Source organism: Sturnus vulgaris, chromosome 3 (assembly GCF_052056855.1).
Source record: "Sturnus vulgaris isolate bStuVul1 chromosome 3, bStuVul1.hap1, whole genome shotgun sequence".
Taxonomy (NCBI): Eukaryota; Metazoa; Chordata; class Aves; order Passeriformes; family Sturnidae; genus Sturnus; species Sturnus vulgaris.
Window position 1 is genome coordinate 44,813,869 of NC_142245.1, and position 21,346 is coordinate 44,835,214.

At 36.4% G+C, this 21,346-nt stretch overlaps 1 protein-coding gene across 3 annotated transcripts in view; it reads right to left on the reverse strand.

Annotated features, from left to right (window-relative positions):
* Positions 1-21,346, reverse strand: part of SIPA1L2 (signal induced proliferation associated 1 like 2) — a 123,561-nt gene that overhangs the window by 85,603 nt on the left and 16,612 nt on the right. For all 3 annotated transcript variants that reach the window (XM_088161503.1, XM_014875061.2, XM_088161502.1), the window contains exon 2: positions 12,117-12,189. The gene's annotated coding sequence lies outside the window, so the exon portion shown is untranslated. The remainder of the gene's footprint in view (positions 1-12,116; positions 12,190-21,346) is intronic.

Below are 21,346 nucleotides of genomic sequence, written 5' to 3' on the forward strand. Positions count from 1 at the left end.
AAAATAAGTAAATAAATAAGATCCTAAAGATCACAAATTATGTATTTTCGTATAGATAAACTAAGACCAGACCATAAAAAGGAAAACAGAATATATAGTAGCCTTTGTGGTCCTATAGCATACTTTTTAAAACTATAATTATTTTTAATAATCTTTGTCAATTTTTAGCTATTATTTTTAGAGAAAATATAATGGAAATATATAGCCTTTGCTTTAAAAAAACCTAATTATTAAACACCCTAATAAACTCATTAAAGCTACTTGAAAGTGTTAAATTAAAATTTGAGTTTAAACACAGGTTGCTTCTTAAAAACTTCAAAGATACATATCAAAGCTATGAAATAACTCAAAGGGAACCTGTATGAGGAAAACATCCCAAAACCACTTGTATCAAGGATAACAAATACCTGTTCTTGATCAAAGTATTTCATGAATGCCAGAACTCACTTTGAAGCTAAAATGAAAATGACAGATTATTTTGCCACCTCTTCCTGCATAACTATGTGACCATTTTCCCCTGGATTACAGGGGCTTCATTCTGTTCCCCATCTACATCTTCAATATTCACCCTGCTCTTCAGAGTACCCAAAGAACAACTGCTCTTACTATTAAAGAAGGCATTGAGTACCTCAGCTTTTTCCTCATCCTTTGTGACTAAGTTTCCCCCTACTCCCAACAAAGCCTGGAGGAAGAATCTCAATCTAAGAGTTCTTTGTACATTTGGTTCTCAAACAAGTTATAAGTCTAAGGAGTATTTGCCAAACTTCCTAATTTTAAATATATTTTAATAAACCTAGTTTTTCAAGTAGATATCAGCAACATTTGCAACTAAGATAGAAAAAAGCATGTTATTAAACAAACACACGAAAATTGAATATACAATTAATTGTTCCTACACACACAATGACTCTACTTTCGAATGAGACAGGATTCAATGCATGATGCAAACTGCTTTGCACATAAAAAAAGTTGGGTGAAACTACTATAGTAGCATATTGTGCTTAAGCTAAACAAGACAGGCATTATTTCCATTGAACTCTACAGAACCCCAGTGACAGTGTGAAGTAACTGGGGAAAGAGTACACATTAACATAAAAATTCTGAGTCCACTGAAGAAAAGCAGCTTTGTGGAAGCTGTAGAACCAAACTACAAATACAGAAAGAAATATCTAATACTGCTACACAGTATAACACAGCAAACATCTTCCTACCCTGAAATACTCAGAGAAGGATATAAATTTGAGATTGATTTGTTTTGGTACTGGCAGGATTGGGTTTTGTGTTGGGTCTTTATGTTTGTGAGTTGGTTTGTTTGCTTTTTTGGGGGGAGGGCTGTTTGATTTTTGTTTTTAGAAAAAAGGTTATTTTATTAATTAAAAGACGAGTACAGTCCGTTCAGTATACAGCTTGCCTTCTAATGAACATTTTAAGCTATACATTCCTGTTTTGTTGCAATATCATTTAGATTCCAGTAAGAAATATGTTCTCACATCTCTATGTAACACTGGAAAGTAAATTTAATCTTAGTGGATTTAATCTTAGTGGATTTACAAAATGGAAACTAAGCAATCAATGTGCCAGTGAAATATTGAAACTACCAAGCAACTGGCTAGTGTGAAATGGGAAGGCATCTAGAGGAAAGTTTGCATCCTCTGCCCTCACCAAATACAGAAACACTTAGAAACAAAATTATTCACATAATAGAAAAACCAAAAAATCTTCACAGCTCTAGCTATAATCAACATCTAACAATTATAGACAACACAAGTGAAGTAGATCCTGAGTCTGGACAACGGACATGTAGGAGGCACTTTACTGGAAATGTTTGCTTCCAGAGAAGGAATGAATACCACTTGACAGACCACATATGTGGTCAACCAAAAGATTTTTTTAAACATGAATCAGTATCAAAACCAGATGTCTTCTGATTCAATTAATAAGCATATTTCATAACAATTGAATAAAGAAGGTGCCATGTTACAGAATAAAGCAAGTATGAATGGTATACTACAAAGATTCATTCCCAGAACACATGCAGACTCTTCCTGCTCTTGTAAAGACATTTTTTTTATAAGGTGACACAAACTAAAAGTTCTTAAAAAACCTCAACAACTCACCCCCAATCCATCATACAGATAGCCTTCACAGAGGGTATGGGATACCTTTTCCCAGAGCCTGTGTCTTTCCAGTGATATGAAACAAGATAATTTGACAACAGTCTGAAATTTAAACATAATCAGAGAAACATCTATTTTATCTAGATAATAAACATCTATTTACACTGTGCTTAGTTCTGCTCCTGCTACCTAGAGAAGACAAGTACAAAAGGATTTTAGTAAAACCTTCATTGAGCAGTATACCCAAAATAGCTGGGCAGTTTCTGGGCTGATCACTTCAATGAAATACACCACATCAAAGACAGAGCATCAAGGTGGCAACAATGGAATCTAAGAAATGGGGGTTGCTGTCTGCATGCAAAACAGCATGGTTATCAAGGGTTAAAAAGAGACAGCAAGTATATTCTAGTCCAAGCTGACACTTAGAAGTCAATAAGAGTAATTTAAGAAACTAAATCTGTTAGTTAGAAAACCTAATCTGTATGTTAACATTCGAGACAGAGAGCTGGAAGAAGGTGGGGAAATCACCTTTTGTCCACCTCATCACCCATCCATTGATCTTATGGCCAGCACTGAGGGGTTAGTATGAGAAACTGATTTTTCTTCAAAACTGACTTTTCTTTTTCAAAAGAAAGCTAAACAAACAAATAAATAAATAACCCAACCCAGCTGAGTTGAGATTTTTTCACTCAGCACTACAGTAACAGATGAAAAAAAACCACACCCCAAAGTAATTTCAAATCAACCAGAGGAGTGAAGCATTAATAGTACTACATCATCCACTTCACCTTGATATTCACAAAGAAAAGAGATGAGAGACCAGGAAACCCAAAGCTTCCAACAATGAAATAATTGCTTTAGTACACAGTTCTAGAAGCCACACACACAACCTCATAGTACACACACACACCTAAAACAATGGAGAACTCTATTTTAATTTCCTGTTTGAACTTTACAAGGGCAACAGAAACACAAACATGGAGGTTTCAAGGCAAAAATAATCCTAATGAAACACACTTGTCAACCACAACAATTTCAGTATGCAGTCTGTCAATTTTTATATTTTCACAATTACTTCTTTAAAGAGAAACTCTGCTAACACAGACAAAAAAAATCAGTTAAAAATACCCTTTATTTTAACTCTTTAGCTACACAAAATGTTAATCCAAACAACTCCTTCTAGCGGTAATAATCCTCTGATACAGCAATTTTCCTTCCTACTTCATCCAGTAATACCATATTATATTAACTTGAAATCTATGATGGTTGCAAACACTAACCCATTTGAGAAAAACAAAGTATTTCAATTGCTTCTTTCTAGTTTAGGAGCAGTTTTTTAAAATCAAACAACATCAAATGCAAAGTAGGAGAGAACCTAAGTTTACCTCACTAAAGTGCTGTTTACCTAACAGCACTGTAAATTCTGGCTGCCCTGGAGACAAAGTTAGCTGAAATGCATTCATATAATCCACAATCTTCATCCTGCTCAAACAAAGCTACCAACTGCCAAATATTATCTAATAAATAGCATACATAAAGCAAAAGGGCTGGACTATGCCCTCACTTTATCTGTCCTTAGAAAATAGTTTTGGATTAAACCTGCAGCTCCCTCCAGCCCTCAAAATTCTAAAAAGAATGTTTGCCAAAGAGCACAAAACAGGCAAAAAACCCCCAAAGAAATCTATTGACAGGTGTATTCTAAATTCCAAAAACGTGTAGGATGAAAGTTCTAAACATCCTCTTCTTAAAAAAAAAATTAAAAATTCTACTTTAGGGAAAGATGAAAATAGAGCCAAAAATCGAAGTCACATTCTTTGTATCTGGTTTCTAAACACGATACAGCAATAACATCAATTCTTATGTAAGAGAAATTAAATAAATATCTGAATGACGATTTGGAGCCAACTGAAAAATTAAGAATGGCAAAGTAGAAATAGTCTATCTAATCTGTCAGTCACCCAAACATAATTAACTGTAATCATCATTAACAATAACAAAGATCACTTTCTATAATCTCCAAGAGACAAATGACAAAAGGAAGCATGTCACAAACAAAAATGTCTCAACTTCTTTTTTCTTCTAAGGAGTTAGCATATATGCTTAACAAACAGTACATGGAATGGAAATATCTGTTCCCATCCCCTTTAGAAATAACCACTTCAAAAAATGTTTACAAATTTAGTTTATATTTTTGAGGAAAATTTCATTGCTGTGGTGGACTTTGATCTTCAGCATTTGACAGCATGTAGCCCTGCCCTTCCTGAAGCTGTCCAAAGCACTTAATGTCATATATTTAATATCTTAAATATGACAAAAAATAACCTTAAGAAATTTCAGGAAAATTTTTTTTCTTTTTTATTTATTTTTAAAGTATGATTTCTTTCCATCTATTTCTCTTTCTCCTATTTGCAGTAAGATAAAACAGAAAAACTGCATACAAGCACACACTAGAAGTGGAGGACCTGGGAAAAGTTTGTATTTCTCCTTCCCTCCCCTCACAGGCTGCCATGCAAGACAAAGTACACACTTCATCCACAGGGAAGAATTTGACAAGGCAGCAAATCAGGTTGCTAGGCTAAATGACAGAAGTGAAATGGCAAAACAAAATTTAAAAAAAAAATGGGAAAAAAAAATCCTACCAGCTAAGAACTATGAAGTATTTGAATGATATTCACAGCAAATGAATAGCTTTTTAGAGGACTATAAAAGATAATTAGAGTACTTGTGGGGCTTCTATTTTTGAAACTAGATGCTTCCTCACCTCTTGCCCTCTCCTCCCCCGTCAACTTTGCCAACAGACAGGGCTCAGAGTGTGCTGGTTAATAACCAGACCAGGTCAGCCTGTGAGAGACTATTTTAAGCTGTCTGCATTTTTTTAGATAGGAGTGGATGTGACAGGCTACCCAAGAGAAGATCAAATATAACAAGAGGTCATCTGTATCATATTATCAATATTTTAAGACTAAAATCAACGGAAAACAAAAACTTACACCTTGCACAGACAGGGTAAAAAACAATACAGCACAGTGGGTTGCACAAAATTCAAAGCTCTCATAGATTCCTTAGACAATCAATTTTGACCCTGAAAAATGCTTCTAAAACCTCATTAAATCTTTTCCCCTTCTAATTAATTGAGTCTGAAAAATATTCTGATGTCTATTGCCCTGCTACCTCAGCTCACTAACCAAGGAATGAACGACTTGAGCATTTTCCCTACAACTTGATTAAGAGCTCCAGGTGACCTTGACTTAATCTTTTAATTAATGGAATTTATCATTATGTTCTAGTTTTTTTTTTTTCTACTTGCAAAATATTCATCAGTTTCTTCCATTTTCCTGTGTTCTCAGAATCACACGGGGTCTTTGAGGTCGGAAGGGACCACTGGAGATTTTCTACCCCAACCCCCTGCTCAGATTGAGTCAGATAGATTAGCTGCTCATGGACACGTCCAGTCAGGTTTTAAATATCTTCAAGGATGGAGAATCCACAACCTCTCCTGTAAAACAGTTCCAGAGCCCAACCACCCTCATAGTAAAAGCCTTTTCTTATGTTCAGATGGAATTTCATGTATTTCAAATTATGCTCATGTCCTCTGGTCCTATCACTGGGCACCACTGAAAAGAGCCCGGCTCCATCCTCTTTTCACCTGCCCTCCAAGAATTTATACATACACTGATGAGATCCTCCTGAGCCTTCTCTACATCAAACAGTTCCAGCTCACTGAGCATCTCACTGTATGAAAAATGCCCCAGTCCCTTAACCTTTGTGGCCTGCACTGGATGCTCTCCAATATGCCCTTATCTCTCTTGTACCAGGAAAGCCAGAACTGCACACAGTATTCCAGGTGTGGCCTCACCAGTGCTGCTTCAAGGACACTTTGCTGGCTCGTGTTCTGCTTGCTGTCCCCCCAGATCTCCAGGTCCTCTTCTGCACTGCTGTTTGCAGGTGGCTGGCCTCCAGTACGTGCTGGTTCCTGGGATCATTTCTCCCCAGCTGCAGGAATTGGCATTGTCCTTTTTTGAATTAGAAACGTCCTTCTCTGCCCACTCTTCATTTTATTGAGGTCCCTCTGGATGGCAGCCCAACAGCCTGGGATATCAGACACACCTCCTGGTTTTGCATCAGCAGAAAACTTGCTGAGGGTGTGCTCAGTGTCAGCAACAGGTTCACTGAACAAGGACATTAAACAGTGCTGAACCCAGTATCAGTCCCTGGGGTACACCACCGGCCTCCCACTGGAGCCAGTGCTGCTGGTCACAACCCCCTACACCCGGCAGTTCAGCCTGCTTTCAGTCTATTTCACTGTCCATCTCCCCTCATCCACCAAGCCAGCCATTTCATCACAGAAGGGTACCATGTGGGTTAAGCAGGATTTTCCATGCTTCAATTCATGCTCACTACTCCAAGTCATATTCTTATCCCTCATGTATCTGGAAATATCTTCCAGGATCACTTGCTCTACCTTCACATGGACAAGCAAGGCTCATTTATCTGTACTTCCCCAGATTCTCCTTGGACATAGACTTCTCTCCAGTCCTCAGCAACCTCTCCAAATTACACAACCTTTTGAAGAAAATCAAGAGTACCCTCACACTGACATCAGTCAGCTCCAGCAGTATTCATAGGTGCATTCTATCAAGTCCCATGGACCTCTTAATGCTCAGTTTGTTTAAATATACCTTAATTTAATCACCCTCCACTGAGGCTATGTCTTCCTTGTTGCTCCACACTGTCTAGGATTCCAGAAGGCGAATCTTACCAGTGAAGTGAAAACTGTGTTGAACACTTAAACGTTTTCTGTGTTTGTTGTCACCAATCCCCTACCCCACTATCACTGGGCTCACATTTTCCCTAGCATTCCTTCTACTCCTTATGTACTTGCAACGGGTTTTTCGTTGCCCTTCACATCCCTCACCAGCTTTAATTCCAGAATTGTTTTGGCTCTCCGTGAACCATTTTCAAATTCTTGAATTTTTTTCATTTCACATTTTCCCATGTTGTTCCATGTTCTGTTTCTCCAGTTTTCTCAGAGAAGCCTCTCCTTCACATGTGTAACTCTTTTTTCTAACTTTCTCACTCCTCCTGCACACCTCTAGTAGTAACCAGAAACAAGCTCATAGGATATGTTTTTGACCCATTTTGCAGTTTATCTTCAAAAGTATTTGCATTACTTCTTAATTATTTCAAACATTCTGTTAGAATATTTTTCTACATGAGCCAGAAACAAAGGTTTTCAATTAAGATAATTTACTGTAATCCTTCACTTTGTGTAAAACAATAATGCACAAATCATTTTACTGAAATAAATTAGATTACATTAATTTAGGAATAAGTATTGTGTGCATCCTTTCCCTCCTCCCTCCCAACAACTTCCTTTCAATTCTTTTTATTTGTTTATTAAGGTATTTGTTGTTTTTTCTTACATCTGTTAGCACCATCAGCCTCTTCCTCCAAGAGGAAATAAATACTACTTTTGCTGAGGGTTAGTGAAAGAAAGTTTAACATTAGCTTCTCCCAATTTTTTTTAATTATCTGCCTCTTTCCCTTCTAAGACTCACCACTCTCCAGTTTTTATCCCAACTATCCTACCCAACCTGCCAATGCTCCCTCTTTTTCTCCCCCATTCTCTCTCCAAAACAACTAACCCAAAATGCACATTAGTAAGCTCTTCCATTTTATTAACATGCATTTTATTTTACCTTGACTTCTATTTTGGAGGACCTCACTAATGTTTTCACAAGTCGACTTCTGCTTCTTACTATTATCTCTTTATTATTTAGAGTTCTATAGCATTTGAAGAGGTGAGAGAGTCCTACCAGAGTCTTTCCAAGCTCCAGTAAGCTAAATGTAAAGATCCAAACAAACTAATAAATCTTTCCAGATCCACAGAATTCGTGTAGCACAGGGCAGAGAGACATAACATGACATAGATATTTTTTTCCTTTAGGAACAAAACAGCCCTCTCTCCCTGAACTGATCAGTCCTGCCAGATTTATGGCAGCCAGAAGGGAACCAGGCTGGGAAGACCAACTCTGCAGATTGGTATGATTTTATGAACACAAAAAAACAACCCATAGCATTACTAGTATTTTGTAGTATGCCATCCAGTAACTTTTAAGCAAAACATTGGTTCACTTACCCTATGACCTTTCCACTCAGGTGGGCAGCTGATAGAGCTATTCAGACTAGGGGCCATTCCAAAACTGAAGCACACATAACTTCAAAGATAAGCTTGATATTTTATTTATACCTAAGTATATTTTAATTCTTCTTACAGAGGAAATAAAGGATAACAATTTGGAGATTGAAAAGGTGTATTTGAGACATCCAACACCATACAGAATTAATGAATATATTACATTGCTATTGGCAAAAATGGTATGTGCTTATCAGCATTCCTAGCTAGTTATTTTTAATTTACTGTTTAGAGCTAAATTCCATCACCAGTCCCTCATCACATCTAGAGTATTGTGTTCTGCATTGCCTCAGTACAAGAATGACATGGAACTATAGGAGCAAACCCAGAGAAGTGCCACTAAAATGACAGAGATTGAAGCATCTTTCACGTGAGGAATGGCTGAGGGGCCTGGGGCTGCTCATCCTGAAGAAAAGAAAGTTCAGAGGGGATCTCATCAATGACTAATTGGGGGCATGAAAGGGGGCCAGACTCTCCTCATGGGTGTTCACTGCTAGGATAAAGGGAAATAAGACAGGAAACACACGAAATTCCACTTAAACATAGGAAAACACCGTTTGACTGTGAGAGTCAGACAACAGAGCAGGTTGCTCAGGCAGGTTATGGAGTTTTCACACTTGAAGATGTTTAAAATCCAACTGGCCTTGACCTGAAAGCAAGGATGGTTGACTGTGTAATCTCAAGAGGTGCCTCTCCATTTCAGAATTCAGTGATTTGTCTAATGTAGTTCAGCTTCTGGAAACAATTTTCTTTGCACCAAACGCACACCATGTTTTCTGTGAAAAAGTTATATCATGCCATACATATATTATTAGATCAAATTTATTGTTACCCATTTTTTATTTGCATTAGTTTCTGAATATATGGTACTTTTATGCCCAAACTACATTTTTCTATCTATGTGTATATATCATAACTATCAAGATACACAAACTGTCAATAGATGATGTTTTCATTAACTCATATAAATTCATCAGCCTTTAGATGCCAGTTCATTCCTGGATCACAAAACTACTTCCAAAATACCAAACGATAGGATCGGATTGGTTGTCCCATGAACACATGTCCCTATGAAGTAACTATCAAAATTATTAAAGAAATAGTGGCTCAGTAGCTAGTAGCTCAGCCTGCCAGTAACTGGAGGCAAAGAGGGATGGGTTTAGCTTTTAATTTATTTATTATATGAAAAGCAAACATACCAGTGGATGCAAAACTAAGATTAAATGCTGCATTTAGGTTTACTGATTCTATATATATATAGCATATATTTGGACACATCCTCCCAATGAAAACATCACCCACGAAGCTGATGATGACTTAGGCAAATGTGGTAAGTTTATCACTTGAATCTGACATGTACTTATTCTACATGGACGTACAGCCTCCAATTTTATTATCTGCTCCTCTCCTTAACACATCTACAGTATAATGTAGGCAGCTATGCAACTGCAACAGCTGAACAACATCATGTAGATAATTCAGATTTTTTTAAAAATAATTGATATTGTAAACACTTGTCAAACATTTACTTTTGTGTAACCAGTTTTACAATACCTCTTAAAGAGAGACTTCAAACGTCTTACTTTTTAATGTTACCATTCCTTAGTAAATGGTTAACTAACTTTGGACATAAAACCATTATCAGTTTTCTACAAGTAAAATAATTTCCCTTCTATCTTCTTATGCCTGTACATATGATAAGAAAGTGCAAATAAATTTTTATGGTCTACAAATATTTCAAATTCAGGATGATCAAACCTGCTTATCAGTACCACTGCTACCATAATTATAAACTATATCAAAAGAATTATTTTGACATAAAGGTTTTGTCAGGATTATATGGATCAAAACCCAAATTATGAAAGAAGAGCAATGCACCTTATTAAAGATTAGGCATCCGTAACCATCATTCTTTTTCCAGCATTATATTGCACCTACTACTACTCTAAACCACAGAAAGAGGGCAAAATATAGAAATTCTATTTTTCAGCTTCTTCCAGATTTCTTTAAACATCTACTATGCATTCAGCCAAAAGATAAAGCAAATGCAATACTAGAAGTGGTTAGCACACAATTCTAGACTAGAAATACTAGTGTTAAGTTTTCTTTTACTAGATTAGCATTATTAAAATGAAGATATTATTGACAGCACACAATATGCTACAATATTGTCTCTCAGTCTGAATATTTCCAAAGCAAAACACATTGTATATATGAAAAGCAGTAGGTAAGACTTTCAGAGATATGTTCTACTCTGCCATTCATAAAGCAGAGCTTCATAAGGCTCAGTAACACGGAAGTCTTGTGATCTTATTTTGTACTACAGAACTGACCATTTATTGAAAAAGTAGAGTCTCAGATGAGAAGGGGGAAAAAAACCCCAAAACTATTAACCTGATGGGAGCAAAGGGAGCCACTTAAAATCTGATAAACAACAACATAGCTATTGAGCATCCACCTAGTTTAATTGCTGTAGCACACAGAGGGCTGAGGGACTCAGGTGGCTGGAAACAAAGTTCAATCTTTTCTCCTGCATCAAAGCATACAGCAAACAGGGCAAGGAGGATCAGTTATTCAGACTCTTCCAAATCTATGATTCTTTGAATAGGTTAACAAAAAGCAGTTATCTTACTTCATACAAATCTCTGAATGCATAACAAATTTAAGATAAAATTTTTTTAAATTGTTGTTTCAGAATTTTCTCCTTGAAAAAATATATAGTTGTAAATGAAAGTTAAAAGTTTTACTGGAGTCAGAAATATGATAGAAACAAAAACTACTACACTGAATGTCTTTAGATGACAGATTGTGTTCAGCCAACATGAAGTATTTCTAAGCCTGAGCCATACCCCTAGAACTAAAACCAATCCAGTTGAACTAGATCAAGGAGTTTGTAGAGATAGGAGACATTAAATGGTAACTGCAGCTCCTGATTTCTGGTGCAGAAAATATCTAGATGTCATGATTTTTGGCGACTGGAGGGATTGTCTACAAGCAGCTAAATTAGCACTTAAAAAGGATATTCTTTCATCCTACAATGCTAGTGTCTATTTCTGGTCATAGCTCTTCTCCAGAAGAGAACCAAGCTAAGAATTTCCAAATCACCAAAACCATGATTTTTTGCTTGGCTAATCTGATGCATTACAGAACACAATAATCCTTCTGTATAGTAACAGCTGTATTGATTGTACCCTACACTTCAATATTAATGAGAAGCAATCTGCCAAGTTACAGATTTCACAAAAAGGCTGAACTTCCTCTGAGGACTGGTTTTGTTCTGCCTGAAGACAGGGGACACTTGGGGACACATTATAGCAGCCTTCCAGTAGTCAAAGGGGTTTACAAGAGTGCCAGAGAGGGACTTTTTTACAAGGACATGCAGTGATAAGACAAGGGGAATGGCTTCAAACTGAAAGAAGGCAGGTTTAGATTGAATATAAAGAAGAAATTCTTTACTGTGACTGTGTTGAAACACCAGAACAGGTCATTCTGAGAAGTTGTGAAAGACCAGGTTGAACAGAGCTAGTGGAAAGTGTCCTGCCCATGACAGGGAGGAATGAAATGATCTTAAAGTCCCTTCCAACCCAAAGCATTCTATGATTCTTCATTCATTTGTACACCAAGCCATATAAATTATTATCTTAGAGTTTTTTAGGGTGTTTTAGGTATCCCAAGAAAATACAGTCTGTGAGATATCAAACATCAAGAAAGACAGCAGCACAGCTGCTTTTTTATTTAAAAGGTAGGGTAGTACTACAAACATAGTAAAAACATATTTGCAGCCAGTTAGAAATTATGCTTACCTTTGGATAGAAGGGTTCACAGAGGATGCCAACTTCAGTCACTCTCTTTCTGATATCAACAAAATGGAGATACCTGAAAGTCAAATGAGAAAGATTTATTGGTTTTAGGTTTAGGTGAACATGTCCCCTTATGGTATTAAGGGATAACGTAAAAAAAACCCAAAACAACAACTTAAATAAACACTAGTGTAAAATGAAAATCTACCATTTTCTACTTGCAAATAAAGTATCAAGAACTCCTCACTGGCTTTAAATTCTCTGTTGCAACACATACATATGAAACCATGCTGATTTTTAAAGGCCTTATCTGTGCAAGTTCCTGGCAATAACTGGAAAAAAGCGTTGCTAGGGGCAAAAGGTCATGAGCCAGTAGGGCTGAACCAACAGACTGTTTCATTATGGCTCTGCTTCAAAGGTTATGATAAAAGGTCCACAGCTACTCCTAGAACCGTGTTGTAAAAAGCAAGTAGTATAATAATATTTTCAATTACAAGGATGAAGAAAAAGTCATGAAGTTCCACAAAATGTTTTGAGAGAAAAGAGTAGCGAGTTGATCCAAAAGGTTTACAAACATCCTCTGAGATTCCGTGGGATGATTTACAGCCAAGAAAGTATCTAATGCTGCAAAATTTACATTTGACAGTTTTATGTTTGCTTCTGAATCAAAGTAAATAAAAGCATATGTAAAATAAAAATATTTTGGCTAGGTCTGTCTGATCAACCTTAGAGAGAGAAAAATCACTAAACTACCAAGTACTAGTAAGATGATTTGGCTATTTTATATCTGAGCTAACAAAGTCTCAAAAGGAGTTTGTTTTACCATGATCTCAGACAGTAAAATCTGGCTTGAAAATACACAATGTTATATTCATACTGAAAGAAAGGAAAAAGAACACACACGCAGCAGGAACAGATGTTATTTCCTGTACTAAATCACCACCAGAGGGACAAAAATAATTCTAATAGGTATTTTACAGAATAGTGCATACAATGGAAAAGAACACAAAGCCTCAAAATCCTGCATATCTAGGTATTATAGACACCGGGAACAAAAACAAACCAAAAGCCTATACAGATGGAATGCAGGACAGTTTAACTACTCTCCTCATTCTAGGTCCAGTCAAAACTAGGCAACCACTTGAGTCTACTTTCACCAGTATGCTCACACTACTAAAGAAAAAAGACCCAACTCCTGGTTGGGTTGCAACCTAAAACTTGAACAAACACCTTGGCCAGTGCAGTTTTCATGAGAGAGCTAAAAAAAGCCCTGAACTCTATCAGTAGCAGTGCTGACTGGTATCACCAGGTAACTAATCTGTTTGCCAACAGAAGACACAATTAAAAACCCCCAAGATATTAAACAGAAATTTCTCATCTGATGAAGACAAATTTCACACATAAACCTCACTCCAGTAAAATCTGAAACTAAAGCCATAGTAAATAGTGAAAGTCAAAAGTAAAAACATGAGAAGAAAGCAACTACAAAAATGAAAACCAATTTTTCTAGAATGGCTATGGAATCTGGTCCATTTTCCAACAGAAACTGCTTCCAGTTTTCTATAAATAAGGTTATGAGTATATAATTATTAGCATTGTCGTTCTCACAAAAAAAACCCTATGTAATCATACATTCAAATCACTGGAAAAGCAAGCTTCAAAATATCTGTCTCAAAGACAATTTTTAAATTTATGGGAGCAGAAAGTGGAATCAATTGATCCTGAGAGTAAAGTAGGATTTAGAGGATTATGTTGCTCTTTTGTGAGGCAGCCAAATGGGAAAACACTAGGCCTTGTCCTCATACTAATTTTCTTCTTTAAGCCAAAGTTCTTATACAGAACATTGAATCAGGAAAAGAATTTAAGAATTGAGAAGAAAAATAACATTATATATTCCAAAAATAATTATTTCGCCAGTATTCAGAAATTTTCTTTATAATATCTTGCCCCTACATTTATAAAGGTATACAAATAGAAAAAAATGAAACAAAAAAACCCTCAAAATTTACATTCCTTTAAACTCACATAAAGTAACAAATTACAAATCAGAAATAATGATGCCTCTTTTCTTTCATGTACTTCAAAACTTATTTGTAGTACTGGACATCATAAAACTGCTGTGCATTAGGTGATAATCACAGATCTGTTTGTCCAGGACATCTCATCTTTTACTACTCATGGAGTCATATCTGGGTTGCTTTATTCTCTGGGACACAACAATGGATTTCATTTGTTGGTTTCTTAACCTTTATATGAATGTCCACTGGAATGACTGACCAGTACTTTGTTTCTGCAGGAATGGTCACTGGGGAAATCAAGTTGGCCAAAAGCAAGGCGAAAAAAAGAGTTCACATCAAAAGATACCTGAAATGCAGCTAGAGATAATTCCTGCATAGGAAAGTCAATCCTTGTTAGCAGCCCTGTTTGGCAGAAAGTCAGACATTCATAACTGTGGCCTGCACCTCATTTTCAACTACAAAAAAGTATTTTTCTGCATGAATATATCATATTATTTATGTGGCAATCTTTTAGTATTTTCTATTCCTCTTTGTTGTTATAGAAGAATCAGAAAGATAGAACAATATCAGTACAAGATCTCTCATTTTCCCTGGGCAAGTTTTCTTTCTGTACTCAAAAAGTTTTGTCTATTTAGAAGAAACTGATTCCAGAAAAAACAGGCGAAGAGGCAGCATCCTCATCAGGAAAGCCTAGTTCCAAGCAGCTCCTTAGTGCTCCAAAACACAATACAGATGGTCACTGCCAAGATAAGCTCCACAGCAAGTTCAGTATGTCCAGAATATCAACCTGACACAGTCAATCTACCCAGTAAGTCCTGGGCACATTCAATTTACAGCATAGGAGCAGTATTTTAGATGGGGAATCCAAGGAAGAAAATAAATTCGACAAAGGACCACAAAGGATAGCCTTGTCCAGTCATTTGTTCTAAGATTGTGGGATACTATTGACATTTGTGTCTTCAACACTTCAAACTTTAAAGAAGAAACTTTACACTTTCCTCTACACCAAAACCAAGTCTCATTCCTGACTGCAGTTGCCCTTTTGGCGATACTCTGCCTTGAACAAAGAATTAAAAAACTACAGAGAGAAAGCAAACAAGCAGACTGACAATTCTGGCCTAGAAGAACACAAACCCAAATACAGGCACTAAAGCAACCATTCTTTTTCTTCTGCTGGGTCAAGACAGGGCACATTCTCCTTTCACCAAGACATGCCAGAAGATACACCACTCTCAGTTGCCTTTTACAAACACACATGCATATACTGCAGCCTTATTTGCCAGCCTAGGCTGAAATACCTAGACATGACGATTTCTGTGTGAGGAACTGAAACCATCATGCAAGGAAAAAAACATCATTTCTTTAACAGCTATTAGTGCTATTAAAGCATTTTGTATTTAAGTACCCCATTTGAAAAAATGGAGTTCAGTATCTATTAAGCAAACAAGATTCTTTACTTTCTTCTTTCCCATACTTGCAACTGCCTTTCCATGATATTCAAGTACTAGGAGTCTTGAACTTAATATATGGAGCAAAAGAAATGACAAAAACTGCTACAATAAATTTCCATTTTCAAGTGTGACTTAAGGACAAGAACTGCAGATAAAAGTGGTACAATTAATGACAAGATTTTTCTCTACCTGCTTGATTTTATTGGCAAAGCTATTGTCAGTCCTATCATCTTATACACCCAAGGATTCAAGAAAGCTGTATTATTCCATAATGCTTAGGCAGAGTTTAACGTTAAGTACCTCATCCACAATTCCCACTGGTGATAAAATCTTCTGTGGTGCTACAGAAGGTAAATGAAAATCAAATAGAAATTAATTTTATAACAGAGGCAAGAGTAAGATTGCCTGGTTCACACCAGAATTGTATTAATGTATTTCATATGTGAAGCAGAACTTTGAAAATATATACACTCTACAAGTACATCAAAAACCATTACTTCCATGAAAAATCCAATTATGACACTGGTCTAGCAAAGACAACCATATTTCAAAGAGACAGATGAAAAACAGATGTGCAAAAGTAACTTGAACATCTATCTAAAAGTTTAAGTATCAAAATTACTGCTTATTTATAAATAAAAGCCAAAATGCATAAGCTCTTAGTCTCTCTCTGACCTAGTTCTTAAAATGATCACAGGTTACACAGAGGATTCGGGATCAAACCACAGCACTCCATGTCCTAGCTCCTGCTTTGATTCCAGCAACTAACGGGGACATCTAGCACTTTACAGGGTCCAGACTGAAGTGATTACATGTACTTTGCCATGCATTTCCTCTCCAAGTAATAAACTCAATTTAACTCCATATACTTTCCATATTCCCAACACAATAGACTGATCTCTGTAAAGGCCTTTTCCTTCCTTTCATACAGAAAATATCCTGTAAATAGCTTATTTCCCACTCTCTAAGTGACTCCTGTTGTTTACAGGAAGGAAAGGGAACAGAAATCTTGCCATAAAACAGTGAGAGCTAAAAAGTTCTGTTTCACTTCCTATGTGCAGGTGTTTCATACAAGAAATCTATTTTAATTCTTCATTTCAGGGAGAAAACATGCTGCTTCTTTTTGAAATACAGACTGAGAAATAGAAAACAATAAGGTTAAGGAAGTAGCAGCATGCTTTACTGTGAAACAAAACAAAGATATACAATAACCATTGCTATAAAACTTGTGAAATCCCTGGCTTTGGACACAATTATTTACATGTTAACTTGTAAACTGGGTTTTCCTTCTAAAGCTGTAAACTCTTTCTTAATTTGCTGCCCAGGTAAATGTGTAGAGACCAATGTTCCTGATACCTTAAAAAAAAAGAAAAATCAAACTCCAAAATAACACAAACAGCAACAATACCAAACTCTTCCAACTCAACCAACTCAACACCAAACTCCTCCCTTATTTGACAAGGTAGTTGATTTTAATACCAGTGCTGCCCACAATGTTACAATGTCCATTTAAAACCCAAAATGTAATTCCCCAGTAACAGATCCTTCTTGAACTGCATATTCTAAACCGAAGCGACAAGGACAATGAAAAATAACTTGTGTTGGTTCAAGATGCATGGCATCTCTGTTTGTACACTTGTTTTTCAGTTTCAGAAATACCAACATCTATCAGAGTGAGAATTACATTCATCTCTCTAAGATCTGCAATTCTCTATTGCCCAGTGGTGTGTGGGAAATTCAAATTCTAAATGAAGTCAAGCATGTGAGGGCACTTGTAGGCCATTTGTATCATCCAGTTCAAAAGGAAATTGAGAACTTTATTACATAATATCACAGCGTGCCTATCACTAATATCACCTATCACACCTAAATGCTGTCACAATATAAAATTATATAAAATATAAAAATATTATCACAAGGTTATATTGGCCTCTCTGTGGAAGGGATATCTTATTTGATCCAGGCTGGCTGAACCTCACTGGCTACAGGTCAGATTTCAGATATTTCCCCATCTCAGAAAATGCTGCTCCTAGTTCTACATACCAGTCCCTGCACAGGCAGCAAAGGAGGGATGCCCTCCCAGAGGATGCCCTTCTGAACTGATCTAGCTGAGTAGCACAGGGAACAACATTAATTTATCAGGGAGCACACTGCCCAAACATCTATTTCATATCTTAAAGCAACAGCAAGCCAGCTGGAAGGATTGGATGGGCCCAAGACCGATTGAGGGTCATCAGATAAATCACCACTGTTTCAATCAAAGCACTTCCAGTGAAACATGCAAATACTTGGAGTTCCTTAAAAGCAGCTTTCCATACTTGTGATCAGTTACCTAGGAAAACAAATTACATCACTGCACTGTGGATACTTTAAGAAAGATTTGCTAATTAAGCAGAATTAATTACACAGCAGTGCTAATTTGAAAAGCAATATCCATTCATCTTTTGTCTGCTTAAGTCTCAGATGGACTGCTGAGAATAATTGTTTATAGAACCTGCAATTTTGGCTGACCCTTTCTCTGAGAAGGGTAACAAAAAGCACCTGCTAAGAAACACGTAAGGTGAACAGTAAATGTACACTACAGACACACTCTCTAATATAAGTAGCAGCATAAATAGATTTATCCTTAGGCCATCAGAATTTTCTTACATACACTCAAATGCAACTATAGCTTCATCCTGAATATGACAAAAAATCAACTAACCCTGCTCTGAACTGAAAGAGTTCTGCCACATTTAGAATATAATTACAAGTAAAGAACATTCTTTATTACGAAATCAGAAAAGGTAAGCTTGAGATAGGTTTACTTTTTGAACTGGCTCTTTAATTGGGAACGGATCTGTGCTTTACATCAAAACTATTTTGTCAGAAATTAACAGAACACCCCACAATGCCCATCATTTCCATAGATGTCTTTTTACCTGCAATAAATCTGCAATTAATATGGAATGTAAGTATCTTTAATAAAAGGTAATAAAAATAGAGCTTAATCTTTATCATTTACATTTTCAATATGACACTCCACACACTGCTATCCACATACATAATGTGAACATCATCTTCATTCCCACCTTTATTTTTCTCCTATGAAACAATGTTCAGCTCCAGGCATCGTTTTCTCCCTTTGCAATACCTCATTTTGACAGCACAGCAAAAGCATGTAATAAGCAAGATCACAAAGAGAGCATGAAACGATATCCATTCTGGCACTACCAAATACCACGTTTGGACCACAAATTATAGAAAATACAAGAGATGAGAGAGATTAAATAGTATAGCTACTTTTAGGAATAGCTCAACATTTAGCCCTAATACTATATTTTTTTCTTGATTGTTTTTGGTTGGTTGGTTGGTTTGTCTTATTTTTAACTTTGTATTATGCCAGACTTCATCACAAAGAGAAGAGACAAAGGGCTTAAAGTTGAGTAGTCTGGTGTAACCACAGCAAAGTCGAGTACCACACCTCACAAAGAAAGAGATAGGGGCTCTTAACTTACCTGCATTTTCAAATTAGAGCAAGACATTTGCAGTACTTTTGATACCACCTGAACACAAAAGACTAGAAACCTTATGAAAATAAGTACACTAAAAATATTAACGATAAAGAATTATCAGCTTGGAACTGAAGTTACTAAACAAGGCAGAAATTATTGACTTCATCCACAGAAAAGCAGATTAAAAAGAAAAATCAGCTGGATGATGAGGAAGTACCTGACTATTTCAATTAAAGGTAAGTGGAATATGACAACTAACTAACGGCAACAGCTTAAAAGCAGGAAAGATACCAAAATGACTCACAAGCCATAAAATGGGTGTGAAAAAAACCCGTAACTAAATCACAGTGTTGTGAATCCTATTCACAGAAATAAGATGAATACTTTTTTATATTGCTTCCATAGGTCTGCTTAATATTTTATTTATCATTGACATTTGTCTGAGGTGGAAAAAATACTTTTTCTCATTTTTGAGTAGAAAGCAAGATATTAAGTACTATGGAAAAAAACCAAAGTATTTCTTTATCAGTTCTGTTTTCATCAAGCAGGAAAAGTAAGATGATTTTCAAATACAATCAGTGGAGAGTAATTTTTTTATTATGATTTTCTCTCAGAAACAAGAGTAGAATTTTGTGAGTATCATTTGTAAATGCCTTAATGTTTGCAGGATATGCTTTTTAAGAATGTAGCTTGCTTTTTCAAACATATTCGTGAGCCACAGTCATTTTAGAATGAGGCAATAAAAGAAAAGGGCTAAAGCATGAAAAGAACACTAATCAGTTTAAGTTTGGGAGTGGCTGAGAGACACTTGTGGAAGTCATGCAGTCCAATCTTCTGCTCAGAGCAGGACTCACCAGTACTGGAAATGGTCAGGCATGGCTGGGTCCTGCCGAGTCCTCAAGATCTGCAGGGATGGAAAATTCAGCCTCGTGTTTGGGCAATCTGCTCTGGGCCTGTACTGGCCTCCTGGTAGCAATCTTCCTCACTTCTGACCCAAACACACCATAACAGAATTTGTGGCCAATCTGGCAGCAGTGGAAAAAATTCACCTCTGTCCTTTTCTGGGACTATCCTCTGGCAGCTAAGGGACACCCTGAGGTCACTCAGTAGCTGCTTCTTTGTCAGAGTGAGCAAGCCTAGCTCTGTCAGCTTCTCCTGCCAGCTCATTTGCTCCAAGCAAGGGCCTTCTACCCTTCTTGGTGCTCTCCAGTTTCTCAATATCTCTCTTGAAATGCAGGGACCAAAATTAGATATTTAACATAAATCACGATCTTTAACATTTCATCCAGCTCTTCCACTGAAATATCCAGTAATGTAAACAAAGTAGTTTGCAGAATTTTTAAATTAATTCTTCATTCAATTATAGTTTATAGCATTTTCCTTACACACTGAACTTGGGCATCTGATTGAAAATCCTATTCAAAATTCTGGAGTCCTCTTTCAACCTTAATTCTGCCACAACACTGAAAAGATTGACAATGCCCAGAACTGCATTTGAATGTCTCTCATTTCCCTCAAAATATCAGAGGCAAAAATAGCATAATTGGTCATCAAATTCATTCCAAGAATATGAGTCTTACAGTTTACTACCATTGCTTTTTATAGTCAACACTCACTACATGGTGTGACAGTGGAGTGAAACAGACCAGATTAAACACACAACGCAAATCAAAGAAGAATATACAAGGCAAATACACAACAGAAGACAAAGAATTAACAGAGATCCTTTCAAGCTGTACCAAGACCTGAGCTGGTATGTACACTCTAACATACTGTAACAACAACAGTATCCTTCTTAGGTCAAGAGGCTAATTTGAAGCAGCCCAAAACTTTCAGCATCCCAAACAACATTCGTCTATATCCATAGATGAACAGGATTTGGTGACAGATTTTTTGGGTATATGTTTATTCTAATTTCACAGAAATCAAAGAAAGTTTGCCATAGACTAAAATCATTTCACTCATTAGGTGAACTGGAAACAACACCTTTTTTGAAGGTTGTAACACCAGATGTTTCAGGATATCATAGCTGATTCATATTTAAAAAAAAAATAAAAATCTAAGCCCATTAAAGTGCAAGTTTTATACAACAACTTTGATTTGAATAAACATTCTTGGGAAGTTGGAATAGGACAATAGATCTTTACATGCTTTAAAAAAATATAAATTAATTCTTCTTTGATTACTTTTGACTAAGGAAACATTTTTACTACCCTTTGGATTCCCATTACAACCAGAGCCCAATATACTTACACTGTACCCTAGATAGG